Source organism: Humulus lupulus, chromosome 3, assembly GCF_963169125.1.
Source record: "Humulus lupulus chromosome 3, drHumLupu1.1, whole genome shotgun sequence".
NCBI classification, from domain to species: Eukaryota; Viridiplantae; Streptophyta; class Magnoliopsida; order Rosales; family Cannabaceae; genus Humulus; species Humulus lupulus.
In genome coordinates, this window is record NC_084795.1 from 5,071,535 (window position 1) to 5,092,749 (window position 21,215).

The following is a 21,215-nucleotide window of genomic DNA, read 5'->3' on the forward strand; positions in this document are numbered from 1 at the left end:
CTAATTGTTGCTTAATTCTTGAGTTTTTAATTGATTTATTAAGTTTTTAAGTAATTTTGAATTTATTAGTCTTATTTTAATTTTATATATTTTTGTGTGTTTTTATAGTTATTTTGTTGTAATATATTGTAGTTTAATTATTTGAATTATTGTAGTTTAATTTGTGGTAAAAAAATGTTATATTTTGAGCTTAAATGTTTAAGTAAATTAAGTTTTAATTAATATTTTCATGAAACTTTTGTTGTATATTTTATTATTGAAAATATTTAGTTTTAATTTAATTTATGTTTATTTTTTGTAGAGAATTTGTTGCATGTTTTTGCTCTTGAAAAAGCAAGAAAAAGGTTGGAATTATGGCAATTTTGAAGAGAAAAGAAAAAAAAATGGCACATGCTCCTTCCCAGCCGTTGGGCCTGCTTCCAAAGCCCAGGCCCATGCTCAATCCACCCATCAGGAGCTCACCAATACCACCAATTCACCCTTCAGCATACCTTCGGCTCCCTGCATCAATCAAGCATCCTCTGCCTAGCTGAACCACTTCAGCACACCCAACCGCCTGATGCTGAAGCTCCTGCCACCCAGCCGGCCCACCTGCCCCAACGCCAGACCCAATACTCCAGCTAGCTGCTTCCCTGCCACAAAGCAGCCCCCATGCATGCCATTTTGTGTCTTGAGCCCAACAATGTCCCATTGTCCATTTTGTTCAAAAATACCACTTTTTACCCCACTTTCTACATATTTTACCCCAAAACATCATTATTACACTTTATATTTTACCCCTATTTACCATATTATAATTAATTAAATTAATTTAATTAATTTGAATTGATTATTTTAATACCTCATTTTTGGTTATAAATAGGGAGTTTTGAAGACCATTTAGGGTGCCCATTTTAGAGGGGAGGTTACTATACCATAATTTCTACACATTCAAAACCTCTCAATTATCTTCTTCTTCTTCTTCTTCTTCTTCTTCTTCTTTTTGGTTATTTTCTATGTATTTTTAGAGGAAATTTTGGGGGTTCATCCTCCAAATTTTCCTATTTATGTTTGTAATTTTTAGTTTGTATTTGTTATTCTAGTTATGTGTTTCTAATCTTTTTAAGATTATTAAGGTGATGATGAAACATTATGTAACTAGATAGTATTTATTTTGTATGTTGATTTCCCATTTTGTGCAATAAAGTTTATGGAATTTTCTTCTTCAAATATATTCTTTCATCTTAAATATCATGTATTTTGGATTGTTAGCACATATTTACACTTTGTTCTTCATTAGTGCAAAAACATAATATTCTTTGTGTAAGATGTGTCATTAAATTGTACACATCCATGCTTAGAACAAAAATATTATGTTTTGCCTTATAAATAATGTTCATTGATTTATTTGTTATTTCATTAGATTGATTTACACTAAATGCTTTGAAATTATAACTTTGAAAAGTGAAGAAGAATCCTATCTTTTTAGAAATAATTTGTGCTTAAAATTATAAATTTATTTAGAAAATGATAGTTTCATTTATTTTAACTATCACTAAAACTTGGGAATCAATGTACTTATAAATATTATTGAACTTATATTTTGTGGATTCTAATCCTTAATAATCTTATTTTACCATCTTCATTTCTATTATTAATTTATGTTATATATATTGTCTTTAATTTCTTTATTATTATCTTCTATTTTATTTTTATTGTTACAAATTCTCATCAATCTTTGGAACTAGGTTAGAATTTATTAATTTTGGTTTAAAATAGTTTCTCTTTTTTCGATTTTAGTCAACTCATTTGGGTTCGATCTCGTGCTTACATGAACACTATTCTATAAATACGATTCGTGCGCTTGCGAGTATAAATATTTAAAACATACCCGTTTTGGGTCCATCAATCGGCCTGGGCCCTGAATTGGATTCTGGATAAAGAGCTTCCCGAAGAGTTCTCCTCTTCTTTTCTATGACCTCAACGATTTGGCGGCGATAGTGAGCTCGGGTCTCCTCCTGTTCGCGGGCGAGATCGTACTCACGAATCAAACGTTGATTCCGAGCAAACAGCGATTCTGGGCTCGGGGTTTTTGGCGAGTAAGGGATTGCCAGCAACGACCCCCCACCGTCTTTCCAGATTCTGTGACATTTAGTGAGAAAGAAAAAATGGTGAGGGCCATGCATGCAAGGGTTCAATAATTGCGAGCTCGACAAGACAAGCTTGGAACTTATGAACGAAACGAGCTCGATACTAAGACCCTGATTAAAGAGTCGGAACGTGTATTCTACGAGAAAAAGGAGGAGAGTGGATAAAGATTTTTGAAAATCCCGAAATATCAGGGGGAAAGGGTGGCAGTTATTCAGAAATGGTAATCTTGGGTATCGTGCGTTCTTTAAAACCAAGATTTTGTACCCGATATCTTGGTGTGCAAGATATGTCTTTTAAATTTTGAAACCCAGAAAAAAGAGACCTTGTTCTACACCAAAACTGGATTTAGAACCAGTGACTAAACCAAGCATGGAAACTTAAACGTGAAAGCATATCGGTCAAAAATCTCCTAACGTGACAAACTAAGAAAATAAACTAGTGCATTCACAGAAATAAAAGAACAGCTCAGACAGAAAACTGGCATAAAGGAAAACAAAAAGATCATCGGATACTTACACACTGACGGCGATTGCAGAGAAATTGTTGAGTGAAGGAGAGGCTGCAGGTATAACCTTACGGTCTCGAACAAACTGGTGGTCCTTTGTTTCTTCGGCAGGGAGAACATGCACAAGCAAGAAATTTTTTTCTGAAATGACCTCTGGTTTGGCCTCTTTTCTTTTTCTGATGAGTTTGAAATAAGAGGAAGACGATGACTGGGGTCTTATATATAGATGGTAAAAAAAAAGGGATTAATCTGAGCCATTGGCTAGAACCCTCATAAAATCCAACGGTTAGGGATTGATGACATGATGGTACCGAAAAGGTGGCAGGCGAACGATCATGGGCGGATTTCCAAGTTACTCGAGTACCTTAAGTAAGCAATACCCAACTGACGCGTGTCCATTTTCAAGTGTGTGATGGTGCGGTTCCTGAAGAAAGTAGTTCAAAATTTTCCTTCTCATAGGATTCGAACAAATACTTTTGAGGGGGCAAAATGTTACACCCAGATTTCGAGCCATAAGAATTATGATCTCGAAAGCTGGATTCGCAATGGATGAACTCGTAATGTCTGGATCATGTCCGCAGCCGAGGCATCGAGCCTGCGAAGCAGAGACGACTTCGAAGATGGTAGCCTCGGGATCCTCATAAGCTCGAAAGACAGACACCGAAGTACGTATGTTCTTAGGAGGGCCTCGGATCATGGGCTCCGAGCTTGACACAAGCTTGAGCTCGAAGTCATGTGATCTCGGGAAGATGTTATAGCTCGAAAGTCGATAAGATATCTGGGTGAATAGGACCCTAGCGATATAAGATAACAAATTTGAATATCTTAATGAATCATCTATATGAGACGCGGTCTATATTGATTGCTATAAATCCCCTATAATCAAGGGATATTAATTGTTCAGTTATACGCCCCCTGATCTTCAGGGGACGTTTCCTTGTATATAGGATTGCAGGCTTTTGATGTCATTAAATTTATTTGCATATACAGAATAACTTCCCGAAATATGTGGGATAGTATTCTGAAATCTTCTCTATAAATAGAGAGGTCATGCACCATTGTAAATGACCGAATTTTTGTGATCTTGAGAGAAAACTCTGGAGAATTCATCCTTGAAGAATTTTCAGAGATCATCTTAAGTTTAATAACAAAGACTCGTGGACTAGGCAGATTTAACTGCTGAACCACGTAAAAAATCTCGTTTGTGTTATCATATTTTTATTGGCTATTACTGATTATTGTTTTCGTGCTCTTATTTCACTGTTGACGAAAAACGGCGTCAACAACATTCGTCGTGAAGTTAATGAATGAAGGTAGAGCTCTTTCTCCCACGTAAATATCTGTCTCAACATTGAGATGTTCAAAACGCACTTCAACAGTAGGTAGCTCAATTCCAACCCTGTTGAATGTGGGAAAAAAGTTAGTTAAGATAGGAAAACCTATTTCTATTTGATTACTTGGAATATTAAACAAAACAGAGAAAGTGTGTAACTTGTCAATGCGATTCTTCAGTTTGGTTAAGAAAGTTTCATTCTGTTCCTCAGGCACCTTGACCAGCTTCTCAATCAAATTCTGTTTTTGGTCAATACTAAGATGGTGTACATCAATTGTGCAAGTGTCGAGTATTCCTTTTCTTAGTCATTTGTACGTTGGAAGCCTCTCAAGTGCTGTCCACTTGAGAGCTTCTTCGTCGTCTTCTACTCTTTTGCCAAAGGAATCCCTCTTCATTCCTTTTTTCCCAAAATATTAAAACATAAAATTTATACCAAACATGGAGTAGATAGCTTGTAAGGAGAACAAAAAAATCAAATGAACCCAAGAATGTAGAATATAAACAAAAATGACTATATGTTATTATGTTTACAAATATTTAGAACAACAAGAAATGGGATTGCCTTGCATGAGACATGTTCTTCAAGCAACATACAGCTTATTGCTGATTGAATCACGAAAACTACAAACTCCAGTACTTTTTAAAAAAAAACTTTTGAGAAAATGAAGCTGCCTTGTGTGCTAAGCCCAGAAGATTTCCCAGATTTAATTACCAATTTATGAATCATTTAGGAATTGAATATTTTGGGTCATGGGATTTTGATTCCTGTCCAAATTTACCCCCCAAATATGAATATGAATACAGATTGGGATTGAGTAAGCTATCGTATGACAGCTTATATTCCTTTTCTAATGGGAAATTTCACTTTTTATAAGTTATAATATTTACAATTATACTTTAGAATATTTCCAATTACATAACAATACTACAGCTATTCACCATTTATGCTAAACATTCTTGTATTTCCCAAAATACCCATATCATTTTTCTACACCCAAAAAATCAACCTCTCACTTCTCTCTCGGTTTCTCTCTCTACCACTCTCACAAAAATCCAAGAACCCCGTCGAGCCCACCTCCGTCGAGGCCCCAACCCCGAGACCCACGACGAAACTGAGACCTACGTCAACCCCGAGCCATTATTTCCTCCAAAGTTTTACAATCAGAGGTAAAATATTGAACCCATTTCAATATTTGATAGAAATTATTGTTGAATCTGTGATCTGTGAAATGGGTTCATCGTTTTCTTGGGATTTTTTTCTGGGTTTGAACTGGTGGCTCGATAAGTTCGATAATGGCTCGATTGATTTGTGGTAATAGATTAAACTAGCTTGATAGACTCGATTATGGTTCGATAGTAGGCTCGATAGGGTCGTTTGGATTGTTCGATAGTTGCTCCACATGAGCTCGATAGGGTAGTTTGAATGATTTGATAGTAGGCTTGATATAGTTAGGCTCGATGTAAGCCGATAACTCTATATTTTAGAGTTATTAATTGAACTTTTGAACTTAAAAATCTAAGTGAAATAGAGTGTTTGTGTTGTTATTGTATCGTTTTAGTCATTTTGGATGGGGACACCTTGTTCGGGTTCATTCACTGATGGCCCGGACCATTATGGACGGGGACACCTTGTCCGGGTTCATTTACTGATGGCCCGGACCATTATGGACGGGGACACCTTGTCTGGGTTCATTCACTGATGGCCCGAACCATTATGGACGGGGACACCTTGTCCGGGTTCATTCACCGATGGCCCGGACCATTATGGACGGGGACACCTTGTCCGGGTTCATTCACTGATGGCCCGGACCATTCTGGACGGGGACACCTTGTCCGGGTTCATTCACTGATGTCCCGGACCATTCTGGACGGGGACACCTTGTCCGGGTTCATTCACTGATGGCCCGGACCATTATGGACGGGGACACCTTGTCCGGGTTCATTCACTGATGGCCCGGACCATTATGGACGGGGACACCTTGTCCGGGTTCATTCACTGATGGCCCGGACCATTATGGACGGGGACATCTTGTCCGGGTTCATTTACTGATGGCCCGGACCATTCTGGACGGGGACACCTTGTCCGGGTTCATTCACTGATGGCCCGGACCATTATGGACAAGGTCTATCAGGACTTTCTTCCCTGTTCATTGGGCTCAGGGTGAGCCTGGATCTCTTTGAGGGAGTCCATGCACCCATCGTGTCACGCCACGCGTCCCGGGGGAAAACAGGGATAACAATATATATGTTTCACCTAATAATATTTACTTATTTTACTATTATTATTATTATATAGAAAATTACGTGCCTAATTTCATATATATATTTTTTTCAATATATATAAATTCAAAATTAGTATTTATTAAATGCCATTATTGTTTGTTTTATTGTTCACGGCATGATATATATTGTTTTGATTAGGAAAACTGGATGTTTTTTTATCAAAGAATATCATATTTTTTTACTATGCTAAATTATCACAAAATTATGCAATTTTTAAAAATTAGGCCAAAAAACGATGCTTAACATCAATTTTGTTTAATTGTTAAAAAATGATATAATTTTGTGATAATCTTTAGAGTTGACAAAGTGAAAAAATATGACATCTATTACAATTTAAGGAGAGAAAGACTACTATGATTAGAATTGATATTCCATCTTAAAATTAATTAATATTAAGTGGAGTACTCTTTTTCTTTCTAAAAATATTATTATTCTTATATATTTTTCATATATGATTTTTTTCACATCTAATAGCATCTTATTATGCATAAGAGATCAAGTTTTCAAATAATTCCTTTGATTATAATGATGGTATTACAGCGAACATAATGATTTTGTTAGTTTGTCATATCTAAACGATATTCCATTATTTATATGTTGATTTTCATTTCTAATAGTGACAATTTTTTTATTAACATTTTCTGGATTAAAAAATGACTGAACACTTTTTGTTCATAATTAAACGAAAATTAAATTGTCTAAATAAAAGTTTAGTCATATTGGAAAAGACAGGATACTGTTTGCCACATTGAAAGGGTTTTAATGTTAATTAATATTTTTCTCCAAATGCTCTCAATGTAATGAATCTGATATGAATCAGGATCTCATATTTTTGATAGTTCATCTGAACGGTAATTGGTGAAAATAATATTCCTTCTTTTATTAAAAGTGAAAATTCTCATTCTATTTTTAGATTATTATTATTCCCACGTAAACATCAATGTGGAAATTAATTAAAAAAATATTATAGCAAGTAAACTCATGCAGTATAGGGCACATATAAATGGGATTTTTTTTATTCTCATTACATTTAGAGCTCTAATTATATATTTATTTGTTTTCTTACATATAGGTTTTCAAGTAACAGGGGCTATTTATAATTTTACATTCTTAGAGGAAGTGCTATATATAGATTGAAAAATTGAGTTAAATTATTTATAGAAAAAAAAAAAGACTAGGGGAGCCCCTCTTTCTTGTGGCTCGATCTGCAAAATGATAGTGCACATCACAATACTGTTTTCTTAAGTGGTAATTTTGAAACAACTTTTTCCATGGAACATGGTATTTTTCTACGGATAGGCATTTACATTAATTTGTTCTCTTCTAGAAATATAATATAAGAAACTAAAATATATATATCTCTTCTAGATAAAACATGTGTAAATAGCGAAAATTCTTAGTTTTAACAGGTTTTGTTAACTGTTATCCTTATTTCCTGACGTGGGCCCGGGACGGCGGTTTAGGCCCATGGATTGGGCGTTCGACTGTGGGCCCAGGCCTGGCCCGCTTGGTACAGGAATATCCGAGGGGGGCACGGCGTAGTGCTTTCCGGGGGCCCTGATGGTGATCCAGGACGATTGCCCGGGAGACGTACAGAGCTCAGAAGCCCATTGAAGCACGCATGAACGATCCCGGAGCCTGGCACGGTCCGGGCCTGTGGTAAACGAAGAGGGACAAAGGTAAATGTACCCGGATTAGGTCGTCCCCGGTTGGTAAGGAAAAGCGTCCGTGACTCTGAAGCCGCCCCACTCCGCGTGGGGGTTGTCCCCACTTTTCGTCTGCAGAAAAGGTCACATCGGGATTGCACGCCGATGTTTCTGATCTGCGCTGCCAAGTACTTTGACTGGTCTTGTCCCCTGAATTTGCCTCGTAACTCGAAGTGCCCAGACCAAAAGCATCGTTTTGTCGGGCGAAATATAGTTGTTGGGCCACCCTATTGGGCCTTATTTAGTCATGAATCTTTGTATGTTTTATCTTTTATATTGGGCTTCCACCAGAGAAGCCAAGGGGATCCATATCTCTTATGGGCCCGGGTCATACCCGGCCCAGACCCGGTATACCTATAAGCCTATAAATACAGGCGATAGAATACTGGGAAAATGATCTCTCTTCAACTGATATACAGTTACTCTGTCAAAAAATAGAGAAAAACTCCATTGTAAAAGACTTTCCAAGCTCGAATACAACTAACTCGTGGACTAAGGCTCATTAACTCCCCAACCACGTAAAAATCCCGTGTTAATCTTCTATTTACCTTATCATTACTCTTAGATAATATTCATTAGTATAGTTTCCGAAAATCTCGATAAACATTAACTTTAATAGAATATTTTAAATATTTAACGAAATATACTTTTAAAACTAACTAAATATAGATATTTATTTTATTAATATAAATTCAAATATTATAAAATATCATTATTATAATAATATTTAATATAAGACTACATATATAATAATTATATTAATATAAATTCTAATTCTAATTAAAATATTATAAAATATCATTATAATAATAATATATAATACAAGATATTATAATTATATTAATATAAATTTAATGTTATAAAATATTATTATGATAATAATATTTAATACAAGACTAATATTTAATACTTATGTAGAGGTTGAAATCTACAATGATTGGAAATGATGGATCGTGGGCACTGACAACCTGTAGAACAAAGGAAGAAATACCGTAAAAGCCTTGGGACACTGGGGTGATGCCAGCCGAAGAGACTCCGATGGTCAAGTCAGTAAGCAATTCGAGTATATAATAAAGAAATGTAAAGAAAGTAAACAACAATTAAATAAATCCACCGTAGAGTGGCGGTCAGGGGATGATCTAAGTGATCAGTTCGATAGTATTAGAGAGAGATTGAGAGCTTTTGAATGAGTGCTTGATAGGAGTTCCATTTTTTTTTCTTTTTTTTTCCAGAGGTCCAGAAACTTGCTTTTATAGAGTTTTCAATAGTCTGTTGCTTAACCACTGTGAGCGTGAGAAACGATTTTCCTCCTGAAAAGGAGGAAGACATATTCTCTTGGGTGAGTTGTAGATTGACCCAACTCCTTTGCCCACGCTTTTGACTTGTTTTGTTGCTATAAAGCTTTTTGGGCTTACAGAGTAGTCAGAGCCCAACACTACTCTTGATGAGTGGGCTAAGGTTTGTTTGGGGCAAAGACTGGGCCTGGTTGTTCAGAGTAGCTTCTTACGGACTTACCTTGATGGGCTCTTTAGTGTTTAATGGGCTATAGTTTCCAATTGGGCTGATGCATAATTGATTTGGGCCTGGTGCAATTTTTGGCCACTACAGTTTGTCCCTTACTTTCTGAGTCAAGTTAAGTTGGCTCGGAGAGTAGTAGCGTCGACTGGCAAAAAATTGAGATATGTAGTTTTGAAAATTCTATCGAGTGTCCAAGAGAAAAAGTGTTGGATGTGGAGAGCAACTTAGGGTGGAGTTTGGACAATAATATCAAGTGAAAGGTTAAATATATATATATTTAAAAAAAAAAAATTACCATGTGGACTCCTTAATTATATGAGATGTAACATGCATAAATGTATATAATTATAATTATCTGATGTATTTAACAATATTTATATGATTATATAAAAATATGGATATACTTATAAAATTATCTTGCTTACCTTAGCTAGGATCCTCATGACTAGATATAGGTTGGATATATATATATAAAGTAACATTTGTCATGTATTTTGAATATACCACATGATATCTGCTTTTGGGCTTCGTGGGCCTATGTCCTTAGTCTATTTCATGCATATAGACTTAATGCTTGACATCAATATTTTGGTCAGAATCTAGACGTATACGGATGCCTTATTTGGAGTTTGACAACCCCTCAAGTTGTCGTGTCCCTGGTAAGAGCTGAGTCTTTTTCTTCTTTTATTATATCATTTCTATAGAAGTTTAAAATATCAGTCATTCTTATTTTGTCTACTAGAAGAGCAGAAAAAAGAACAACGTTTGGGACTTCTCACCTCAGGCCAAAGAAAGCGAAAAATTCAGGTTTAGTTCTCTCTTTCTCTCTCTCTCTCTCTCTCTCTCTCTATATATATATATATATATATATATTGGTATATGTTTTTGGGTTTAGTTGAAATTTGGATGAATTTAAAAATGCATTTCTAGGGTTTTCATGAAAGGTTTAAATGTTCTTGGTGTTCTTGATATTTTGGCTTTTTGATCTGAAATGAATGACAAGAAAAATTTAAATGTGTTTATGGCTTTTTGATTTGACAAGTATTTTTCCCAAATTTTGACTAAAGTGTTTGAGACAATTTGGTGGATTGGAGAATCAGAAAATGCTAGTCTTGATATCACTTATTTATTTGGGGATTGTAGAGAGTTAGGATTGGTGGACCCAACGTTGTCCATTTGTCTTGGGATTGTAGTGTACCGAAAAGGGTCACTCAAAAGTTGTTTATCTGTCTAGGGACTGTAGGGTACCAAAGAGGGTCACTCCAAAGTTTTTTATCTGTCTAGGAATCGTAGGGTACCAAAGAGGGTCATTCCAAAGTTGTTTATCCGTCTAGGGATCGTAGGGTACCAAAGATGGTCATTCCCAAGTTGTGTGTCTATCTTAGGATCGTCAAGTACTGGATGAGGGGGCACCTCCATGCTGGTGTCCCTAGTAAATATAAGGATGGTCGCAGGGATGTGTCTCCTAAGAACTCCTTGTCCTGACGTAGGGTGATAAAAAAAAGAGTACCCCTTAGGCTGTCCCTAGTGTAGGCAACAAAGTCGTAATATTTTGGTGGATCGTGAATAAGTGTTGTGCTGAAAAGGGGGTCTTTTATTGGTGTTTCCAGTGGAATTGTTGTGTGGGAATTGAGCCTTTGAGGTTCTATGTCCTTAATGTGTTATGTGAAATAGCCACTTAGGATTTTTGTGTTGTAATATTTTATATATATATATTTACGATTTTGACAACCTATGTCATGAGTAGGAGTTAATGTCGAGCGCCGGGAGTGCATTCTACCCCGCATTTGTAGAGGTAGATTCCGATACTAATAGTAACGGTCAGCAGGTTGTCAATATGGATGATGATTTTGGTGATGAGGTCCTAGATGCTTTGCCTATTAATCCTGTTACAGTGGTAGATGATTATTATGGTGGGGATATTGAAGACCATGATGCCATCGGGTTGGCGGTACCTGGTGAAGAAGCCTCTGTGATGGGTTATATCTTGGCGCAACTGGTGGGTGAAGATGATGGGCCAAGTTTTTCTAGCCGATCACAAGGTATTCCTGAAACCCAACTGACAGTTCCCTTTTTAGCTAAAATGAGATTATCTTTTGGTATTCCTCATAGTATTAAGATGAGGTTACCCAGGTTTGTCGAACGGATCGACTAGGATACCCCTGGTTGGTGTGGTATGTATGAGTATACTTTTCATCAAGGCTTTAGGTTTCCCTTCCCTCCTTTTGTTTAAAAAATACTTAACTGGTATCAGATAGCCCTTAGCTATCTAATGCCTAATGCATGGAGAATGCTTTTAGGCATCGAAAGGTTTACTGAGGTATTCGGGATGAGTATTGAGTTAGTAGAGTTTCGTGCTCATTACACAGTGAGTAAACATAATAAAGAGAAGGGAAGATATAGTTTTGTGTCTCGTAATGAAGACGAGTCATTGGTTTGTAATATAAAATCCAATGACCGTGGATGGAAAAAATACTATTGTTTCTTCCATGGAAAGGGAATGTTCACGCCTGGAGTCGATAGGTTTCCTACTAGTTGGTGGGTATTAGGTAGGTTTTGTATGCTAGATGATTTTACCTTTTGTTTCCAACCCATTGAAATCCTAATGTTAGTGTTTTTCTTTTATTTTTTGTAGATAAAGAATTGACAATACTTCCTGCTCTGTCGTACGATAGTGAACAGAATTTGAAGAAAATTTTAGCAATCCCTGAAAAGCAACGAAGTTGGAAGAAATTGCTGAAGGAATCAAATATGACTTCCAGTTTTCTTTGGAGCAAAGCTGAGGGGCGGAGTGGAGGTAATCTTCTTATTGGGATGGACGGTCTAATTCCTGTTTTTTTGTTGAAGCGAGCTTTAGAATTGATTGGTATCAAGTTTATTCTTCTTAACCATCTGACAGAAGAAGAACATAATCTAGCGGATAAGTTTTCGAAAAAAGATGTCATTCAAAATGCCTTCCGATCCTGATGCCTTGGAAAAAGCCAAGAAAGCGGCAAGTAAGAAGAAAGGTCATTCATCGGCTGTAGAGCAATCAATAAACTCTCTGCCCTCAAAGAGTATTGTTCCTTCAAAGGACATCTGTACGCCCTAAATATCCACGGGTTATTAGCGAGCTGAAAAATGGCATAATTCTATCAGCCACGTGGAAGCCACCTACCCAGAGCTGTTGTTACAAGTCTCTACCTCTTTAGCTCGAGATAGCCAAAGATTTAGTGAGATTACTAAGGCATCGGATCAGCAGTATGGACACCACGAGCTGAGACTACATCAAGCTCGGGGTACGAGCTTAAGCTGATGCCTCCGACCCTTTATAAAGTCAACCACGCAATGTAAACGTGCATATATCAGACATCACGTGTCTACCCCATTCCTGAATTCTCGGACACGCAACATAAACGTGCGTGTTCAGGCACCCCACGACTGGTTTGGGCCATGCGGCCCATTATCCCCCTTACCTATTGATTAGACCACACTTCAGTGTTAGGTTTTAGGAATTAATCATAAACGTCACAGAAGTGACATGATGGGTAAGAAGGTCACGGGATGACCTCCTTTGCCAACACCCAGGTGTCCTCTCCCTATAAATATGGAGACCCTGAGAGTTGCAAAGGGTTAGCTTCTAACTTGTAAAGAAATACCCTATAAGGAATATCAGAGATATATCAATAATATTGACTGGTGGACTAGAAGGATTTTAACCTTCGAACCACCTAAAAAAGTATTCGAGTTATAATCTCCCTTTGAGATCATTCATCTATTACGGTTCATCATTTAGCACTAATCCCTCTCCTTATTCATATAATTAGCTGTTGCCGAAGAACCGCGTCAACACCATCAAAGGAGGAGGATTGAGCAAGAGGCCTAGGGTTGATTTTGATGAGTCGAAGAAAATATCTCTGTCATTATTCCAAAGAATACTTGTGTGACGATGTTGTAATGCCCCAAATTTCCTAATAAGGTTTAGGACCTTGATTAGGAGGCTGGGAGGGCCATAATTGATTTATTATGTTATTAAATGATTATATGCATGTTTATGTGAATTATATTATAATATGATGATGAATGCATGCATATAGGTCCACATTTTATGGTAAGGGCATATTGGTAATTTGGTTCGTTGAGCGTAATTGTGTATTTTGGTGCATGTTTGTGATTATTTAATAATACCACATTATATGTGGATTTGTTCGAGCCATTCGACATGAGACGATCATGGAATGCAAGTTTTCGATCTGGTCATAACGGGGTTAATTTCGGGGCTCGGGGTGAGTCTCGGGGTAATTTGAGGATTAGAACATTACCGGGAATTAAAGGGTAATGGGATATGATTTATTGGCATTTGAGAATATTGAGAATAGCGGGAATTGGAGGGTGTTAATTATGATTAACGAGATAGGTGGGAAATGACAGTTTTGCCCTTGGTGGCTGTTAAGGTTTCATTTTAGACTTGAGGGCATTTTAGTCTTTTCACCCTAAGGTTATAGAAAGCTATAGAAACAGAACATCCAACCTTCTTCTCCCGTGCACCATTTCTCCACCATTTCTCTTTATATTTTGAAGCTAATTTTGAGGAACCAAGCTAGGGAACCAAGTCTTGATGATCTAGGGTTATGCTCTACCATTGAAGATGGTGTGATTCTGAGATTAAGGTGATTTTCTAGCCATTAAAACTCTTGTTCTTGCTCTGTTTTTCTATTTGAGTTTCAGCTGGTTTTTGAGTTGGAAAGTTGAGTTTCAATGAGAGTTTTTGGCAAAGGGTACTTGGGTTATGATGCCTAGGTTATGTGTAGATGATGTTTGGGTTCAATTGGGGGTTTAAATGGAGTTTGGAAGCTTGATTTTCAGGTTAGCAATGGATGATTTGAAGGAGGGAAGAACCAGAGAGATTCTGCTTGGTGCTAGCGCCATAATGCCCACCTATGAGCGCTACAGCGCTAGCCAGGGCAGATCTGGCTCTGGTTGTAGCGCCTAGGCGCTAGGGGACAGTGCTATAGCGCTAACCTATTTTTCAGGGTTCTTATTTTGGGCATTTTTAAGGGTTTTTGGCTTGGGGTTTCAATTCCTAAGGCTCGGGATCGAATCTACTCACCGTTTGGTTACAATTCAGGGTCCCGGGAGTGAGGGATCATGAACCTTTTATGGTTGATTTTCATTAATGGAGGTTATATTTGGTTATGACTAGGTGAACGCTAAGGGATCAAAAGATCGATCGTTCTCAAGGGTCGTTCAATTGTTATTCTCGCTCGAACCAGAGGTAAGAAAACTGCACCCATTATGTGATGCATGAGAAACATGTGATTAGGGCATGGCATGAACATTGAATGTGAGATTGATCAGAGCTTGAGTCCCTATGTTTGTGCATGATCATAATTATGCTAGCAATTGTTAAGTAAGCATGTTGAATGCCCTACATTTGGATATTTGACATATGATATATGTCTGGTTGCATTGCTTACTTGTGCATGGCACAAGTCCATGAGTCAGAATTCGGCATGGGTCGTATGGTATTGGCTTAAGAGTCAAGAACGACACTGATGTGTTTAACACAAGCCGAAAAGATTAGATATAATCGAAATTTTCATTGAATGACTCATCATGAGCATTAATGTTGGACCAACCTTAAGTTCGATGAAAACTAAAAGCACTTGTCTAGCCTATGGCTAGTTACTTAGAGTCAGGGCCAGAAGGCCAAGGTGACTACATCGTCACATGGCTATGGATGCTGAGTCCACTTAGTGACTTGCTCATCAGTCACTCATTATGGTTAACAAAACCTCAAGTGTTAAATCACTCATTATGGTTAACAGAACCTCTGGTGTTAAATCACTCATTATGGTTAACAGAAACTCAAAGTGTTTAATCACTCATCTGTTTAGGATTAACTTGATAGTCATCCAGACAGGAAGGCAAAGCCCACATGGTTATGGATGCTGAGTCCACCTAGTGACTTGCTTGTCAGTCACTCATTATGGTTATCAGAACCTCAAAGTGTTAAATCATTCATCTTATTAGGATTGACTTTATAGTCATCCATTCATGAGGGTAGGATTTCTTATCCTGGGAATCCCATCATTATCTGAACTTGATTGCATGTGTGGTTAAGGCTATTATTGCTAGGCATGCACTTTATGATTTGATGACATGTTATTACTGTTCATGAGCATATTGAGTTTTCTTGTTGGGCTTCGGCTCACGGGTGCTATGTGGTGTAGGCAAAGGAAAAAAAAAGCTGGACCATCCTTGAGTTGGAGAGCTTAGGTAACGATGTGTACATATGTGGCTGCTTGACCACCACACGGCCGAGGGTTGAAAGAGGAACTAGGGATAAACCCTATTTTTCCGCTTAGATCGGCTGGTTGTAAATATTTTCTTGTAATTAACCTTTAAATTATATTTTTGGGATCTCAATGTATAAAGTAAACGTTTTAGTGAAACGTTATATCTTAACCAAAATTTTTAAACCTAAACCGTTAATCATGTTTAGATACACGATTATGGCCAAATGACTCGATTAGCGGGTTTAGCACTGTTTAAATGCTCACTGTAACGGTCCCCGGGGTATTGGGGCGTTATAGATGCGGTCACCTGGGCCTTCTGGCCCTGGTTATAAGTAACTAGCCTTTAGACTAGACAAGCGCTTTTAGTTTTCATCGAACTTAAGGTCGGTCAGGCATTAATGCTCATGATGAGCCATTCAATGCTTATGTCGATTAGAGATAATCTTTTCTATTTGTGTTAAACACGCTAATACCATTCTTGAATCATAAGTCAATACCATACGACCAGTGCTTAGTACCACTGCTGATCTTGACTGATAAGTCACAGCTTCACAATCAATGTTGATCCCTAACTAATAAGTCAGTGCTTCCTTAATGAGGTAATGCAAACAGACATATATCATATGTCAAATATTCAGATATTCATATATAAGGAATTTAGCATGCTCATTCAATAATCAGAAACATAATTATAATCATGCGCAATTACAGAGACTCAAGCTCTGATCAAACTCATAATCAACATTCATGTCATGCCCTAATCTCATGTATCTTATGCATTTTAATGCAGTCAATGTCCACATATAGAATACAGTCAATGTCCACATATAGAATACTCAACATGCCTCAATAATAACCATGCATGTCACATACTGGGTGCAGTTTTCTTACCTTTGGTTCAAGCGAGAAATAGTAAAAGAACGACATTTGAGAACGATCAATCATTTGAGTTCCTTAGCAGTTACCTAGACATAACCAAATGTGGGATTCCATCAATAAAATCAATCAATAAAAGGGTTTATAATCTAAATCTCGCTCCCGGGACCTCGAGTCTTACTAACACGGTTAGTAAATTCGATCTCGAGCCTTAAGAATTGAAATCCAGAGCCTAAAACCCTTGAAAAACCCTTCTTAGTTCAAATAGGAAGGGCGGGTCGCGACTTGGCTTAGTGGGTCGCGACTTGCCCTCAAATAGAGAGCTCCATCATGAAGGGCGGGCCGCGACTTGGCCCCTGTTGGGTCGCGGTGCACCTCCCCCTCTGAGCCCAAGGAGCCTCTGACTTGGGTCCAAGTCGCGACTTGGCCTATTGAGTTGCGACTTGACCCCTCGAACCAACATCCCCTGCCATTTTCTCCATGAAAACTAGCCAAAAATCTTCACCAAACCTCCATCAAACCAACCCAAAATCAAAACCAATCATTAAAACATCATGTCCACTAGTTTAACCACAAAACCCAAGCTTTAAACCAATTAAAATCACCTCAAATAACCACTTCTATAATCAAAACTTCTAGCTCAAAAACTAACTTCAAAACAGAGCAAAAACCAGCAAATTAATGGTTGAATTCTTACCTAAAACCCAGGTTTTGTAATAACCCGAATTTTTTTTTATATATTTTGTTTTATGTAAAAATTATTATGTGAATTAATTTTTTATTTAAGAGTATGAATAATAATTAAAACAATATTTGGTGAATATTATTTTAATTAAAGAAGTGTGAGTTGATCGCTTTAGACCATAGCGTGGAGACTTAGATGTGAAATAAATCTAAAATGGATATCTAGTTCAAAGAGTTTTAGTATATGATTTTATGTGTTTGGAATCCACATAAAATCATAGCATCATTTAGACTATGATTTTGTGACTTATGTACTAAGAGTCTATGAATAATCCAAGTGGTATTTTATGAGATCAAAGTCATGATTTTATGTTGTTAGGACTCACATAAAATCATAAACACATTATTAGCTAAGGTGGAATTATTTTGGTACCTAGACTATAGTTTATATTTATTTATTTTAAGCTATAGTTTTAGTATATATTTTGGAATAATGCAAGTGTATTTTGGAAGGGTTTAGAGCCAAAGTTATTAAGGGAAAATAATCTCTAAAAATATGGCTTAGTGGTGCTATAACTTAGTAAAATTCAGCACTTGTTTAATGACTTATTAGAGGGTATTGGCCAACACGTGGAGTGGAGGGAAACCATTTTTTTAAAAGTGGTCTTGGAAGTTTTGGAGGTTACAAGGGAGGGAATTAGAGCCATTTTTTTCCTCATTTGCTTCAGAAAACATTGGAATTACTAGAGAGAACAAAGAGAGTTTGAGAGATTAGAGAAGAAGAACACCTTGAGTCTCGTTGTGGTGTACGTCCATTTTGGGTCCAAGAAAAGAAAGGCAAAAAAGAGGAGAGAGTTTCACCCAAGTTTCGAAAACTTTGGTCGAAAATCCGAACTAGTTGTTGAGGACTATAGGAAAGGGAAGAAGAAATCACCAAGAACCCGCCACAGAAAAAGGATCTAAACGCAATCGGAAATACTCACAAGGACACAATTCACGAAAGCTAAGGACAAGAGGTAAGGAAGTATACACCAAGAGTAACTTAGCTTGTTGTGATCTTAATGAATTGTTTGCATGTTTGTATGTTGCCAGTTAAATTCTAGTTGTTATATATATGTGAGATTATATGGCTGGATGTGCATAATAGTACCTATCTATCAGGTTTGAATGTGCTTAGTGCAGTAAAGTTATCATGAATGCAAATGTGCAATATTTGTGACTGTCAAGGGAAACCTTGTGTGGGTGGATCCCATGTAGCCATGTACTGGGGTTAGCCGCCAAGTCAGTAAAGTCATCGTGTTTTAGCGGAGTGTACCCCTTTGGCACGGGAGGTGAGTATTCTCTGGGCCGCGGATGCCACACGAGGATCATGACCCCACAGATAACTCGATGGCTCAGTTACAAGGGAAACCTTGTGAGGGTGGATCCCATATAGACGTACAGTGGGGTTAGCCGCCAAGTCAGTAAAGTCATCGTGTTTTTAGCGGAGTGTACCCCTTTGGTACGGGAGGTGAGTATTCTCTGGGCCATGGAGGCCACATGGGGATTAAGATCCCACAGATAACACGATGGCTCAGTTATATGTTTTCAGTATGTTACGCAATAGTATGACTTATGTGAATATGCTAGACGTGTAGCTCAGTTTACAGTTTCCAGTTGTGCAATGCAGTTATGCAAAGTTTGTTTTGGATAATAGAATCATAAGTTGTAGCTAGCTTCCTTATTGAGCGTTATAGCTCATCAGTTACTATGTGTGTGTAGGTAAGGGCAAAGCTTAAGGGGCAGTGCAATGAGCTGGAGGGGATTCTGTCTGAAGTATGCATATTGTGAAATAACCGATCTGTAGGGTTGTCAGGGTTCTCTTAAGTCTTCTGTTGAGTCCAGTAACAGATTTATCAATATCATGTTTACTAGTTTTATTTAAAGAAGGCCCTATGGCCACAAACTATTCTTAAGTTACGTTTAACTACATTTTCTTTTTAAAACTATGGGATCCCATCAAAATACTATTTTATTTCAAAGTGCTACAATGTAAAATTTTCTAAAGTTGACTTTAAAGTGTATTTAGTTCTTAACGTCCGATTTTTACCAAAATTGACCGTAAGGGTCCAGTTGACCCCGAATAGACATAGTTGTATTTCTGTGGGCCTAGTTAGGAAAAGTCGGGTCGTTACAGGTTTGCATCCCCTTTAATGGCTGAACAAAAGCCTAGAACCTCAAGCCTTGATTCCCACACTCGAATCCTCAAATTGAGCTTCAAAAATTCAAAGGAAGGAAGAGGAAGAGAGATGATCGTGGGAGAGAAAGGATGGCTCTATTTTGGCTGTCCAATTTCTACAGCTTTCCTAATTTAAACATATCCCTTGGTCAAATGACCAAATTGCCCCTATGTCCATCTTTTTTTCATAACAGCCCCAAGGGCAAAAATGTCATTTCCCACTTATCCCGCTAATTATAATTAACGCTCTCCAATTCTCATTATTCTCAATATTCTCAAATAATAATTAAATCATATCTCATTACCCTTTAATTCCCGATAATGTACTAATCATCAAATTACCCCGAGACTCACCCGGTGCCTGGAAATTAACCACGTATGACCAAACTACTAATTTGTATTCTGAGATCGTCTCATGTCGAAAAGCTCGAAAAAATCCACATTATAATGTAACCTCATTAATAATCACCAACATGCATGAAAATATACAAATACGCCATCAACGGGCCAAATTACCAAAATGCTCTTATAATGAAAAAGTTGACCCATATGCATGCATTTATCATCATATAATAATATAATTCACATAAGCATGCATATAATCATTTAATCACATTATAAATCAATTATGACCCTCCCGGTCTCCTAATCAATGTCCTAAACCTTATTAGGAAATTTAGATCATTACAATTTACATAATAAAACCACTAGTCTCTCTTATCATAACTCAAAAAATATAAATTAAAATCTACTTATCATAATGGTCACCAAGCTGAAGTGTTATAACCTTTTCTAATAATATTATTTCTAGCACAAATATATAGTCAAAACTTGGGTCTCAGTCCTCCATCGAATTAATACTTTCATTATACTGATGAGCAAAAACAGTGTTGTACGTATATATAGTTTAGGATATAATAAATTAATAGAAATATATGAGGGTAATTTAGTCATTTCAGATGGTGAAAGGGACTTCTTTTCTTGCTTCATTTCTCTTTCCCGTCATTTTTTCTTCTTCTTTGGCTTTAAAATGTATGACACTCTTTCTCATCTTCCAAAACTTTTTCTTGAGTGTTTAAATGAGGTAAAACAAGATCAACATGGGCCTTGGGAAAGTTGGGGATGAAATATTGGGAACTCTTGTTCCAATTCTGGTGTACTGGGTATACTCTGGACTGTACGCCCTTGTGGGTTTAAAACTGGGTGAGAAATATAGGCTTCATACCAAGAGAGATGAGGAGGAGAAGAATGTAGTGCCCAAATCGGTGGTCATAAAAGGTGTCCTCCTTCAACAGTTTATACAAGCTATTACTGCAACCATTTGTTATATGGTATGAAACAGTAACTAAACTATATACTACTACAAAAACATTTTTTTAGGACACTCACATATATGAGAGTCCTAAAAACAACTTCTGGACTTTTTAGGACTCGCGTTACGAGTCCAAAAATCTCTGTGTGTCCTAAAAAAGTTTGATTTTGGGTTTTAAAAAAACACCTCCTGGACTTTTTAGGACTCACGTTGCGAGTCCTAAAAAAGTTTGATTTTGGGTTTTAAAAAAACACCTCCTGGACTTTTTAGGACTCCCGTTGCGAGTCCTTAAAGAATATATTTTAGGACTCGCATTTTGGGTTTTAAAAAAACACCTCCTGGACTTTTTAGAACTCGCATTGCGAGTCCTTA

General features: G+C 37.1%; 1 long non-coding RNA gene across 1 annotated transcript in view; it reads right to left on the reverse strand.

The window, feature by feature from the left end:
- Positions 1–3,669: 3,669 nt before the first annotated feature.
- The window catches only part of LOC133821879 (uncharacterized), a 39,409-nt gene continuing 21,863 nt past the window's right edge, over positions 3,670–21,215 (reverse strand). The window contains exons 2-3 of the long non-coding RNA XR_009887778.1: positions 4,128–4,365; positions 3,670–4,034 (exon numbers count right to left, since the gene is read on the reverse strand). This is a non-coding gene — a long non-coding RNA (uncharacterized LOC133821879). The remainder of the gene's footprint in view (positions 4,035–4,127; positions 4,366–21,215) is intronic.